An 11,825-nucleotide genomic window follows, 5' to 3' on the forward strand; every position below is an offset into this window, starting at 1 on the left:
CTGTACGGTAGAACGCGATGTCTTTGAACCGACTGCCGTATGTGTAGAAGATGACATATCTCACACAGGAATCTCCCAACCATGCTCTTGCTCTCATGAGTGTGCCCGTTTTGGTCGTGGGTCACCGTTCCTGGTTCTGCGAGAGTTTCTAAAGAATTGTGCCCAATAATTCTCCTTTGAAGCGACCCTCACTTCTTTCTAACATAGGTGATTCTTTCTCGAGTATCCCGCATACTCAAGAATCATTAAAGCATTAACATGCTAGCCTCTTGCGGGAGTCATTGTTTTAACGAGGAGTGGTAGGGAGTCCGAGACCCCCACAGTGACGCGCTTCGTTCCATAATTTAGTTGTCCCATTGAACCTAGGTGCCAGCTAGGTTGGGTATCCACTATAGAACTTTTTAGTCCAAGGGCAGTAGACCCATTCCTCGTGTCAACTTCTCCACAACTTCTCTTCCTAACCCTTTACGTAGTCAATCGAGACAATACCAGTTGTGAGCAGTTGTCTAATGGTATTATGTCTCCGATGCACGTGTCTAGACTTACCATTAAACATATGACTCTGTACTCTCCCAACTGTGGCTTGACTATCGTAATGCACACATATTGGAGGTACCAGTCTTTCCCAGTTAGGAATATCCTCTATAAAATGGCGTAGCCATTCAGCCTCTTCACAACCTTTGTCCAAGGGTATCAGCTCAGATTCCATCGTCGATCTAGCTATCACTGTTTGCTTAGAGGATTTTCATGCAACGGCTGCACTGGCTAGTGTAAACACGTAGCCACTCGTGGACTTAGAGTCCTTAATATCAGATATCCAATTCGCATCGCTATACCCTTCAAGTACAGCGGGATATCTCCCGTAGTGCAGTCCAAGATCACGAGTATACCTCAAGTATCTCATAACCTTTACTATTGCCTTCCAATGCATAGCATCGGGGTTACTCGTATATCTACTGAGTTTACTAACCGCATAGGCAATATCTGGCCTAGTACAGCTCATAAGATACATCAAACTGCCAATAACCCGAGCATATTCCACTTGTGAAATACCTTCTCCGTGGTTCTTGGTTAGATGAATATTTGTATCAAATGGTGTCCTAGCCACTTGACTATCATCCTTGTTAAATTTCTCAAGGATTTTGTCAATATAATGTGATTGGCTCAACACGAGACCATCAGGTCTTCTAATGATTCTAATCCCGAGGATTAAATCAGCCAAACCCATATCCTTCATATCAAATCTCGCATTTAACATGTTTTTGGTAGACTTGATCATCCGATCATTACTACCAACTATGAGAATATCATCGACATATAAACAAAGAATGACGTAGCCGTCTATCGTTTCCTTAACTTAGACGCATTTGTCACTTTCGTTTATTTTAAACCCGTTAGTTAACATCGCATGGTCAAACTTCTCGTGCCACTGCTTAGGCGCTTGTTTTAAACCATAGAGCGATTTAACCAACTTATACACTTTCCTTTCTTGGCCCGGAACCACGAACCCTTCTGATTAAAAGGTTTAATTTAGGTTGGAAAAGGGCTAATTTTTGGGTTTTGATAATTCCTCGGACACACCGGGTTATAAGGTGATACTTAGGATTTAAGACGACGCCACAAGTGAGGTTTCACACTTGATAAGTCAGGATCACCATGACTTGATCATGGTTGAACTCTCTCGAGTTCTAGAAAACACTCAGTTTCCTATCTCAAAAATTCTCAACTCTATTTTTCATTTGGCCTGCAATGACTTTAAATAGCTATTAACAAGCAAATTACAACCACATAAATGAGATAGTTATTAAAAATAGGATAAAATAATCCTAACTAACAAACTGAGATAAACATTAATAATAATATAATACTAACGAATTAAATGTAAAATAATTTAAGATAATTATCCTAATTAAATAATAAAACTAATTCTAAAATATTCCAATATTATAACAACCCATTGTTGATTCCCGTGCCCACAACAGCATGTGTTGCCAAGGCATGTGTTGCCATGTGTGTGATCGGTACCCTCGTGTACTATGAAATCGGTGGTTTTGTTGACGGTTTTTCGGGGTAAAGGTTGGAACTAGACATAAGGTTGGGGGTAGCCATAAGGTTGGAACCGGGCATAAGGAAGGCATATCAACTCGTGATGGGTGATGTCACGAGGGCTTGTGTAGCCGTTGTTGTGAGTTCTCTTCTTGTGACGTGTGTAGTCACAAAGTTATGTGTTGCCTTGGCATGTGTTGCCATTTGGTGTGTCCTTATTCCTTTGAGTTATGCATGTCGGGTGTTAATCTATTGTGTGATGATAGATTATACCTTGAGACTTCTTGTGAGTCGTTGTTGTTCCTTGTAGTCTTGGGATGTGTTCCCGTGTTCTTCTTGAGACTGTTGAGTCTTGTGTTGACCTATGCTCTTGGTTTTGGACTTATATATATGTATTCCATTTCGAAAATGGCTTTACAAACTTATATCTAATCTATGTATGATATTTCACACGTATTGGTGGGTTACCAGCATTATTCGCTGACCGGGCGTCGTCCCATGTTTTATATGTTTCTTCCAGATGATGCTTAGACGAGTGCGCGGTTTAGTGCCAGCTAGTGTAGCTCCTCCCTTATGTTTTGTGGCCTGTGAGCCAATTTAGACTTAGTACTTTGTGATGTTGGTTTTAGATTTTGAACAATGCATATGTTAGCCTGTGCGTTCACCCTTGGGTGAGCGTGGCATAGCACCCCTATACTTCCAGTTTATATATATTTCCTCTTTCAGTCTTCCGCTGTGTTTGATGTTTTGGTTTAGATATCTGCATGTTAAGGCTTTAATTAGCATGGAATTTAGGGGGTGTTACACAAACAATCCGACACAAGCATTACCAAGATTCTTTGCTCGGCAGACAACCATTTCTTTTCCGGTCTCGAGGCTTGAGTGAACCCACTCGTCCGGCCCAACAGGTAACTCAAATAGTCCTGGTACCCCATGGTATCCGTACTAATCAAAGAGTTACCACTGTACAGAGAAACTCCCGTAGCGGTTAAACTTAAGAGCTGTGCTAGCCTCTTTTCAGACAGAACCACTTTCGCACCCCTCACTTTAGAGGTGATTTCAAGCTTTCCTCCATCCTTCGCCACAACCATGTGACGATAAAACTCCTTAACCAAACTCGGGGATGTCTCGGCCCTTATGGCGAGGAACCCATCTAACAAACCTTGATATCTTAACATATCCAACAAAGAACTAGGAAAAGATTCCGGGTCAAAAGCTTTACCTTCTAAACGAGATAATGGGCATCCACCCATTCCACTTTTCTTGCCAAACTTGTTCTCCTAGGCATGGTTGAAAGGTGACCTAAAGCTCAAAGAGAAGACCCAAGACCTTTTTCTCCTCTTTTTCTTCTTCTTATTCTTCTCTCGTGTCGACCCTCTCTCTCTCGCTGCTCTTCTCGGCCTTCCGGCGGACACAGCTGCTCGGCGGGGAACTCCGGCAGGTGGCGGCGACGGCTGGAGACGTCGGCGGTGACTCGGTCTCGGCGACGACGGGGACCGGGGCGGGTGGTGAAGGCGACGGACTGGGAGGTCTCGGCTGAAGCTCACAAGTGGAGGGGTGGGGAGGGGAAGGAAATTAAGGGTTTTGGGATTTGGGGGAAAAATTGGGAAAAGAAGATGATTTAATTTGGGGATTTTGTGTAAAGTGAGAATTTATGGGTGAAGTAGAATTAAAATTGGGTAAGGTTTAAGAAACATAATTAGCTTTAGTGGTTCAAGGGTTAGGTTGGGAAATGATACATCTTGGTTCAAAACTTAAGGCTTAAAATTTAAAATTTACTTAGTTTTTTGGCTACACAAGAAGGAGTTCTATGGGTTTTTCTATAGGTTCAAAAGGCATTTAAACAAATTTAGGTGACTCACAAGGGAGATGGGTTATAAAAATTACATGTGCAAAGCTATGGAATTAACACAAGCGTGACCCAAAACAAGACAACTCAAAAAGGCAACGAGGAACAAGATATATTCTCAAGGCAAGGGTAGGCTAGAAGAGGGTTACCTGCTATCTCATCCTCCACCAAGCCCTCCGTCTCCGCCTGAGATCGCCCCATCACGAAAACCCGACCTGAGGGTCTAGCCCCGGCTGCTCCACGGCTCGAGCTCCCTCCTGATGCATTACATGTGCAAAGCTATGGAATTAACACAAGCGTGACCCAAAACAAGACAACTCAAAAAGGCAACGAGGAACAAGATATATTCTCAAGGCAAGGGTAGGCTAGAAGAGGGTTACCTGCTATCTCATCATCAACCAAGCCCTTTGTCTCCACCTGAGATCGCCCCATCACGAAAACCCGACCTGAGGGTCTAGCCCCGGCTGCTCCACGGCTCGAGCTCCCTCCTGATGCTCCTCCGGATCCCGTAGATGGTGGCAACGCCCTTTGGCTAGCTTGCTGAGGGCATGCGGCGGCCTTATGTCTTCGCTCTCCACAACAGTAGTAACGAAGGGCAAGCCCCTGGCAATCCTTGCCCGCATGCTCCTTCCCACACCAACGGCACACAAACGTCTTGACTTGGCTCTCGGGCTCCGTTAGAGTTGGTCTTTGAGATGGGGGAGGCGCGTTCTTGGCTTGGAAGTTCTGCTTGGGCCTCTTGAAGTTGGAAAATCCTCCACTATCGGTCCTCTTCCTTGCAAGCTCATAAGATCCACGTTGTAGCTGCTGCACCCGACACAAGTCCGCGGCACTCAAGTATGCTTCCTTCAAAGACCTCGGCCTACTCACGGTTAAAACCTTGCGTGCCTCGTAGTTCAAACCGGCTACGAACTTCTCAGCTTTGGCGAGCTCGGTGGGGACAAGCATCCTAGCGAAGCGAGCGATATCTAGAAACCTCTTGTGGTACTCAACCACCGATGAAAAACCTTGTTGGAGGTGTAGGAATTCCTCATACATCGCAGCTCTAACATGCACCGGGTAGAACCGCTCATGCATCCGATCCTTCAAGGCCGTCCAGTCAAAGTCAGGCTCCTCAAAACAAGTTGGGCCCTCATGTATCCACCACAAGTCGACCTCGTGGCTAAAGTAGAACGTCGCAAGCTCCACTCGCCGCTCCTCCGGGCATCCAACAACAAAAAAGATCTTGTCAAACGTCCTTACCCACTTTTCAAGAACAACGGGGTCTTCCTCACTCGCGAACGTCGGAGGTCTATGTCCCGACACAAGGCGCCCTATATCTCTACGCCCAGCAGGCTGTGGAGGTGGCACGGGATGGTTGTTGTGCAACAACGCCTCGCTGAGGGTCTGCATAGTCTGTGTGAGCTGTTGCAGATTCTGGGCAAGCTGTTCGTTCGTCTGGGTCTCCGGTGTACGTGCACGGTGACGGGGAGGTGCCATCGCAAAGCTTATACAACAACAACACTGTTACAAACAAAACAACAAGCAAGCAAACAACTATAAACAACACACAGCTCACCGCGCATACTAAGAGTCCTAAGTCCTAAACACTTAGATTCTTACGGTCATCTTAGGGTCTCAAACCACACATAACCGCTTAAAAGTCTAGACACTAGCATCCTAGGCTCAAACCTAGGCTCTGATACAAACTGTAACACCCCCGATTTTTCATGTCATCTTAAACTTAAACATGCAAGATATTCTAATCATAAACATAAGCAAAACACAGCGGAAGTCTATATAAGAAACTGAAAATTGGAGAGTGTTATGCCACGTCCACACGAAGTGAACGCACAGGCAACAACATCATCAACAACAGTCTAAAAGTCTAGCATAAGGGGCACACAGGCACAAAACATAACTAAAAGAGTCTGGTGGAACTACACTAGCCATCTCAATATCGCGCTCGCCACTACTCGGGACCTGAAAAGTACATAAATAAAAGGGACGATGCCCGGTCAGCGAATAATGCTGGTAACCCATCAATACGCGTCAATAGCATATATATATAGATAGTTTATAAAAAATCATTTTCAAAACGGAATACAGTATATAACAGTTCAAAATCATAAAGAGAGAAGTCAACTGTAAAGACTCTATTTCACTCTCAAAAGAACGGGGAATCACATCCCAAGGCAACATCAAGACAAGAACGACGACAGAACAACTCAACACCGCACGAGATATAATCTACTGATCACAAAGTACAAAACATCAACGCAAGACAACAACAACAAGTACAACTCGAGGCGTATTCTACTGATCACAAAGTAGAATACCACTCGACATGCTCAACAGAAAGATAGACAATCACAGATTGGCAACACATGCCACCGTGACACTACATGTCACCTTTACCACAATCCATCCTTATGCCCGGTTCCGACCTTATGGCTACCCCCAACCTTTATAGCTAGTTCCAATCATTACCTCCAGGACCCCTATACATACAAGTCCAACCTTATGCCTCCGGGAACCGTCGTTCCCCACCTATACCCACAAAATCAACAACCACCGATTTCATAGTATACGAGGGTACCGTTCAATTCACACGACCTGAAGCCCACTCCGACACATATGAGCCTATAGCCCAGTTCATAACTCCATAATCACGTCATGGCCGCCGCGAGGATCACTGTCGTACCTTGGTGACTAATGCCCCATTCCATTAATCGTGCAATCCAGGTACAGCCACACACACAACACCATCATAGGAATCAATCAATGGATCACAACAAAGATATGAAACCATACTCAACAAGGAAAGGATCACAATCCGACAACAACGATGATCAACACAAGTCATCATCCACAATAGGAAAGAACAAACCACACACGCTAGCATTTCAATAACGAACAAGCATGCTTATCAAACGGGTAAACAAAACATAGTTCCGAAGAACATACAAGACTCATCATGGTTCAACGAATCACAAGGTTGAACACTTAGCACGATTCAAGACATCAAAACCTACATGGAATCCTACCACATAGTTCTAGACATACGAAACATCAAGAAGACACTCAAAAGCCCAACAAAAGAACATCGGAAAGTCAAAACATCAATTACCGAGTCAAAAGAATCACGGGGAACAAATCCCCAACAATCACAATATACGTACCCGCGGGTGGACCCCCGGGTGGACCCTCATCTGTGGTTCCGCCCGCGGGAACCACATCCCACAAGCTACGTACCCCACGGGTGGGGCGGCGGGTGGACCCCTACCCGTCGTTCCGCCCGCGGGTACACAACCCTGTACCAAAATATCTCTTCGGGGATTTTCAACACCAAGCTCAAATTCAAGTCCCAAACACCCAAAATCTCACCAAATACAACAATATGACTTGAATCAAAGGAATAGCCAAGCAATGGCGTACAAGAACCCAATAACAAGCTCTAGATATGCATTCTCACAAGACAATGCATCAAAACCCACATTTCATAACAAAATCACAAGTAGAATCCAAGAAATCATCATATAGGTAAACAAAATAGATTTTGTAAAGCATGGGTTACCTCTTGTAGATAAAACCTTCACTTAAAACACTTCTCAAAGCTCCTAACAAGGTTCACCTTCAACACCCACTTCAAGAACACACCAAAAGACCATAAAGATTTCATCTTTAGGAAAAGATACCTTAGAAAGCACTAAAAACATAAAAGGAACATAGATCTTACCCTCCTAGATGCTCAAGAGTATGAAAGGTGGAATCTTGGAGACAAGCTTTGTAGATCTTGGAAACCACAAACTTAGCTTGAAGGAAAAGCTAGCTAAATTTCTAGAGAGAAGGAAGAGCTTTTGTTTTGAAAGTGTAAGGGAAAGAATGAAAGGTGTCTTCTAGGTTAGCTTGGAATACAATCATGAGGTGAAATGTCTTCATTGCCCTTACTAAGATGAAGAAGTGTAAGGGAACAAGGGAACTATTCACAAAGCTTAGAGTACAACTCATTGACTTGGGTTGACTAGTCAATTACTAGTCCCCGACTATAGAATTTTCAGGAATTAAAAGAATAAATCACCAATTAGATTAGGATTAATTACTTAATTAATCCCTAAAAATAGAATTTTGATTTACGGGGTGTCACAGTTAGGCCTATAATGGGTAGAAAAAATGGCGGTCAGATTTTTTAATAAAATGAATGGCTCAGATTGATCATATTTTAATTTTTCCATAAGAATTCCTAATTTATCCTTAATGAATATGATTATCCGTTAACTTTTCCGTTAAATATTATCTTTTCCGTTAATATTTTTGTTAGTTCACCGTTAACTTACTCATTAATTTCAATAAGAAAGGTCTTAGGTTCGAACCACATCCCAATCAAAGTTGGCATAATTAGTACTCTATTTTACTCTTATTAAATTAAATAATAATTTAGTAGCTACAACAAAAAAATAATACATATGCATTTCTTTAAATTAGAATTATGTGTCTACAATGTTTTTATTCAAAAAAAATTATTCATTATCAATAAATTAAATAAGAGAAATAATTCCATTAGTTATATTGTATTTATTTTCTCCAATATAAAAATTCTTTACATTCAAATTCATCAATTGATTATATTTGCTACATTGTCCCTACAATGTATTTATTAAAAAATATTATTCATTATCAATAAATTAATTAAGAGAAATAATTTTATTAGTCTCCAATGTAAAAATTCTTTACATTCAAATTCATCAATTGATTATATTCACTACATTGTCTATTTTTTTGTGCATTATTTTTAATTAAATATCAAAGTTATAATACAAAATAATGCTATATATTTATTTACCAAGTATTTTATTAATACCATGAAAAAATTAAAAAAATATAATTAATAAAGTCAATCATATTAACTACTTGAGGGATTTGTTGACAAAGAGAGTATTCAAATCACACAACAAATTGAAGTGAAAACTATCTCGCAATGTCCTTGTTTGACAATCAGCAGTTAGCGGTTAGCGTTAGCGGATTATATTAGCGAATTTAACCAGCGAATTATATCAACAGTTGGTAAAAAGATATTTGAAAAAATTAGCTATTTAGATTAACATGTAAAATGGCCTAAGGGTATACATATATTTAATATTTAATATTTAATAATAATAATAATAATAATAATAATAATAATAATAATAATAATAATAATAATTGTTTAAAAAAATAAAATAAAAATATTATTAAGCCAATCATATTAACTACCTGGGGGATTTATTGACAAAAAGAGTATTCAAATCACACAACAAATTGAAGTAGGAAATTATCTTGCAATGTCCTTGTTTGACAATCAGCAATTAGCTCTTCAATATTAATATATACGGAGTATTTAATATTTTATGCCCTAATTTTTTTTGCTCTCCCTTATGTCCCGTATTTGGTTTCAACCATACATATACAATTATTTTATTGACAATTATAATCAATATTGACTATATTATCTTGCATTTGTAAACTTAGAATTGCCATTTAAATACGTAAATTTAACATTCAATTATCTATGCATGAACAATTCAAATATAATCTTACCTTGATATACTTTAAAATATTTATTTAAAAAAATATTAGACATTATCTCAATCACGCAATGCGCATAAAAAACTAGTAATGACTATAACGGCCAAAAGGTTAACCACACTTCGCATGTGTGCGAACTGAACCGAGCCAACAACGATGACGGTGCACGCGTGGTTCCCCATACTTATTTCATTTCTATAACTCTTCAAATCCTCTAAAAAGTGTTGAACTTTATAAAGGAGAAATAGGTGAATTAAGAAATCGATGTGAAACAAGGGAAGACAAAATGGCCTTCATCTTTAAATGTTTTCCTAACAATTAAAATATTGATTGATGTATGGATTATGGACGGTGAGATGTGGCAATTAAAATTTAAAATATTGATTGATGTATGAATAAACATGTGGGGCCTGCGCGAATACGTTGCTTCAAATCCATTACATGAATACGTGATTCCTGGTAGTGGTAGACATTCAACTAATTAAAAGAAAATAATAAAATATATCTTCGTTGTGAAGCAATATGTGACATTGTGTGTTTGTGAGTTGTGACAACACTATGCAAACAAATTAAATGGAAAACATACATGTTCTATTAATGGGTTGCTCTATCGTATAATGACAACCTTGCTGAGTTAGTTTGTCCTTTTCTTTTTAAACCAGACAATTATAAATAATTTAATTAATTAATCTCTTTTTGTAATTCTTTGTCTGTTAGAGTCTTCAGATACATTTTACTCAAAGCATGTATATATTTAGGTAATTGTTGCAGACTTTCTCGTAAATCAAAGTTATATCATTTAAACCAAATTTTATATGAGTTAATTCCAGCAATGGTCCTCTGACTATTGCGATTTTTCAAAATTGGTCCTCGTCTTTTAATTTGGACAAAATAGACCCTTGACTATCAAATTTGTTCCAGCATTGGTCATTCCGTCAACTTTCAGTTAGTTAGGTGTTAGTGTATGGGTTAAAATGGTCATTTCATTAGATTCTTTCTTCTTCCTCATTTCTTTCTTCTTGCAGGCAACGGTTGGATTCACACTATTTGGCAAGGAAACTTTAGCAGATCTAGATGTCAAATAAATTGTTGCCATGCTGTATTTCCCAAGTATATATACCGAGCAATACTCATATATTATCTGGAATTTGAGAGTAGTAGTCAAAAGTGATAAGTTAAAATCGAAAATGGCCAAACATGAAGGACACTCACTTTTGCAGTGTTTTCCTGTGTATAAATATGCATATGTGTTCCTATTCCCATAAATAAAGGTGATAATTTCAACCAAAGGCTGCTCCTTCAACAACCTGTAAGTTCCTCTGCTTTTTTCCTTTTCAATTTTATAGTTGTATGATTTTTTTTTTCTTTTTCTTTTTAATCTGATGTTCTTGTTCCATTCGTAGTTCATATGCATGAAATGTAATTAGTGATTTTTTTTTTTGGCTGAAGGATTGTGTTTGCAGCCTTTTAAGTGTTGAATCTATAGGAGTAATTTACTTCCCTGATTTTGCTCCAACTTTTCGTCTGTAATCCCCCTTATTATACATGCATGTAGAATTCATAATTGTGATGTGAATCTGGGATTAGTTACTCACTGAATTGTGATTATCTATGTTGTTTTTGGTTGGAATCTAGACTTTGGGATGATTTTTTCCATTTTAGAGCTTGATGATTGCTTTTCTTTGTCCCCCCCCCCCCCCCCGCTCCCTCTTTTTTATTCCTCTTTTGTCCCCTCCCTCTTTTTATTCCTCTTTTGTTATCCATTGAAATGGTCCTAAGAGATTGGTTTTTTATTCGCGGTAGCACAAGAGCTGAGTTCTTACTTTCTTTCTTTTTTTTTTTTAGAAAGAAGAAAGAAAGAGGAAAGAAGTTAATGAAATGACCATTTTAACCCCTACACTAACACTTAACTAACGAAAGGTTGACGGAATGACCAATGCTGGAACAAATTTGATAGTCAAGGATCTATTTTGTCCAAATTAAAAGACAAGGATTAATTTTGGAAAATCGCAATAGTCGGAAGACCATTGCTAGAATTAACTCAATTTTATATTATTTCAAGGGATAAAGTACAAATAAGCCACTGAACTATTTGAGAAACAGCAATTAAGCCATCGAACTCAAATAACCCTCAAATAAGCCATTGAACTCCCAAAAAAAGAGCAAATAAGCCATTGAACCCTAAAAAAAAGAGCAATTAACATTTTTTACAGGTTAACATACACCAGGTTTTTGCTGATTGAATTGTCAAATGTTTATTTTATTTACGTTTATTATTATTATTTTTATTAATATTATCTACTTGGATAGTATTATATTTTAAAATAATTATAATCAAAATAGTTTTGTCTTGTCGAGATTTGATTTGTTTATTTATTATTATTTT

The sequence above is a fragment of the Ipomoea nil genome, unplaced genomic scaffold (assembly GCF_001879475.1).
Source record: "Ipomoea nil cultivar Tokyo-kokei standard unplaced genomic scaffold, Asagao_1.1 scaffold3172, whole genome shotgun sequence".
NCBI lineage: Eukaryota > Viridiplantae > Streptophyta > Magnoliopsida > Solanales > Convolvulaceae > Ipomoea > Ipomoea nil.